Source organism: Etheostoma cragini, chromosome 4 (assembly GCF_013103735.1).
Source record: "Etheostoma cragini isolate CJK2018 chromosome 4, CSU_Ecrag_1.0, whole genome shotgun sequence".
Classification (NCBI taxonomy): Eukaryota; Metazoa; Chordata; class Actinopteri; order Perciformes; family Percidae; genus Etheostoma; species Etheostoma cragini.
In genome coordinates, this window is record NC_048410.1 from 113280 (window position 1) to 116324 (window position 3045).

A 3045-nucleotide genomic window follows, 5' to 3' on the forward strand; every position below is an offset into this window, starting at 1 on the left:
TCTCTCTACATACTACTCTCTACTGCTGTCTCTCTACATACTACTCTCTACTGTTGTCTCTCTACATACTACTCTCTAGGACCCTGGTTACCTGCGGTCCTCAGGCCTCTGCAGGGTAAATCCAGACAGCTAGCTAGACTATCTGTCCAATCTGAGGACTATGGTTACCTGGTCCTCAGATCTCTGCAGGGTAAATCCAGACCACTAGCCAGACTATCTGTCCAATCTGACTTTTCTTTGCACAACTATTGTTTAGTGGCTCTGTGCTTAGTCCAGCACGTATTCCTCCCATCCCTGAATGCTATGTGGACTAGCCAGACCCTCCTTCAGCACGCTGTGGAGGAGGGTCCGGCATAGCCAGACTATGGCATGGCGGTCCGAGGGGGTCTATATTCATGATGGTATTGGAAGAAGGATTTAATTTTGTTTTGTTGGGCATGATGAAGAAACATCTCAGTGTTTTTTCATCCTGGATAGAAGAGTAACCGGTAATGTTGGTGCGGTGATGTGTTTGAGTCTCATCCAACGCTCAGGGGGGGGACGCGTTTCATGGCCTCATGGCGGTAGGAACTACCTGTGTGGACCACCCCCCTCCACAGTGTCTGTCTCTGTCGTGTCATGTCCTAAACTCAGATGGATTCTGATTGGCTATCAGTGTTTCTATCGTTCAGCAAATCGCGTTGAAAGTGACCCAATAACGATCTGGTTCTCCATGGCCGTTGTCCTTAAGATTAGATACGTAAACCTTTATTTGTCCCAGATAGACAAGTGTCCCAGAGACAGATAAGTGTCCCAGAGATAGATAAGTGTCCAGAGATAGATAAGTGTCCCAGAGATAGATAAGTGTCCAGAGATAGATAAGTGTCCTAGAGATAGATAAGTGTCCAGAGATAGATAAGTGTCCCAGAGATAGATAAGTGTCTAGAGATAGATAAGTGTCTAGAGATAGATAAGTGTCTAGAGATAGATAAGTGTCCCAGAGATAGATAAGTGTCCAGAGATAGATAAGTGTCCCAGAGATAGATAAGTGTCTAGAGATAGATAAGTGTCCAGAGATAGATAAGTGTCTAGAGATAGATAAGTGTCTAGAGATAGATAAGTGTCCCAGAGATAGACAAGTGTCCCAGAGATAGATAAGTGTCCAAAGATAGATAAGTGTCTAGAGATAGATAAGTGTCTAGAGATAGATAAGTGTCTAGAGATAGACAAGTGTCTAGAGATAGATAAGTGTCCAGAGATAGATAAGTGTCTAGAGATAGATAAGTGTCCAGAGATAGATAAGTGTCCCAGAGATAGATAAGTGTCAAGAGACAGATAAGTGTCCAGAGATAGACAAGTGTCCCAGAGATAGATAAGTGTCTGAGAGATAGATAAGTGTCCCAGAGATAGATACGTGTCCAGAGATGGATAAGTGTCTAGAGATAGATAAGTGTCTAGAGATAGATAAGTGTCCAGAGATAGATAAGTGTCTAGAGATAGATAAGTGTCCCAGAGATAGATAAGTGTCCAGAGATAGATAAGTGTCCCAGAGATAGATAAGTGTCTAGAGATAGATAAGTGTCCCAGAGATAGATAAGTGTCTAGAGATAGATAAGTGTCCAGAGATAGATAAGTGTCTAGAGATAGATAAGTGTCCCAGAGATAGATAAGTGTCTAGAGATAGATAAGTGTTCCAGAGATAGATAAGTGTCTAGAGATAGATAAGTGTCCAGAGATAGATAAGTGTCTAGAGATAGATAAGTGTCTAGAGATAGATAAGTGTCCCAGAGATAGATAAGTGTCCAGAGACAGATAAGTGTCCAGAGATAGACAAGTGTCCCAGAGATAGATAAGTGTCCAGAGATAGACAAGTGTCCAGAGATAGATAAGTGTCCAGAGATAGACAAGTGTCCCAGAGACAGATAAGTGTCCCAAAGATACACAAGTGTCCCAGAGATAGACAAGTGTCCCAGAGATAGACAAGTGTCCCAGAGATAGACAAGTGTCGAGAGATAGATAATTGTCCCAGAGACAGATAAGTGTCTCAGAGACAGATAAGTGTCTAGAGATAGATAAGTGTCCAGAGATAGATAAGTGTCCAGAGATAGATAAGTGTCCAGAGATAGATAAGTGTCCAGAGATAGATAAGTGTCCCAGAGATAGACAAGTGTCCAGAGACAGATAAGTGTCCAGAGATAGACAAGTGTCCAGAGACAGATAAGTGTCCAGAGATAGACAAGTGTCCCAGAGACAGATAAATGTCCAGAGATATAGCAAACTGTTTTACAATACAATACAATGTATAATGATTACCCATGAGTTAGAAAATTGTGTGACTGTGTCACTGTTGGTGCTCGTATGTTAGAATGGGTTTAATAGTAAATACAGTATGTATAAGATAGGTAGCTAAAGTAGCTAAGGTAGCCTTTAAGGCATGGACCCAGGCAGGCAGACCCAGGAATACGATGAGGAAGAGTAGTAACTGAGTGACTGACATCATAATTCATGTTCATATCATAACCACAGGGACTGAGACTCCATCTGAACTGAACCCCTCCTCATCTTCTCTGTTTACAAAGAACGGGACAGTTTGTAGAATCCAATCCTTCTCAGCTGGAGCTTTAATCAGATCTACCACAGAGAAAGTGCCAAGATGTGTGTGTGTGTGTGTGTGTGTGTGTGTGTGTCTGTCTACGTGCATGTGTGTGTGTCTCTGTGTGTGTATGTGTTTGCATACGTGTGTCTGCATTCGTCTCTGTGTGTATGTGTGTGTCTGTGCGTGTGTGTGTGTGTTTGTGTGTGTGTGTGTGTGTGTGTGCGTGTGTGTGGGTCTGTATGTGTGTCTGCGTGTATGTGTGTTTGTCTCTGTGTGTGTGTGTGTGTGTGTGTGTGTGTGTCCTGGGTAACTGTCCTTAATAAGAGGCCTGTTTACAGTCCGATGTGGTCTCCCAGTCTGGTTCTAATGTACTTTTCAATGCTCAAGTCCTGGATAGGACGGAGGCCGAATGACGTGAGAAGTGTGTGTGTGTGTGTGTGTGTGTGTGTGTGTGTGTGTGTGTGTGTGTG

At 43.0% G+C, this 3045-nt stretch overlaps 1 protein-coding gene across 1 annotated transcript in view; it reads left to right on the forward strand.

The window, feature by feature from the left end:
- Positions 1 to 3045, forward strand: part of gdf5 (growth differentiation factor 5) — a 5637-nt gene that overhangs the window by 482 nt on the left and 2110 nt on the right. The gene's annotated exons all lie outside the window — the stretch shown is intronic.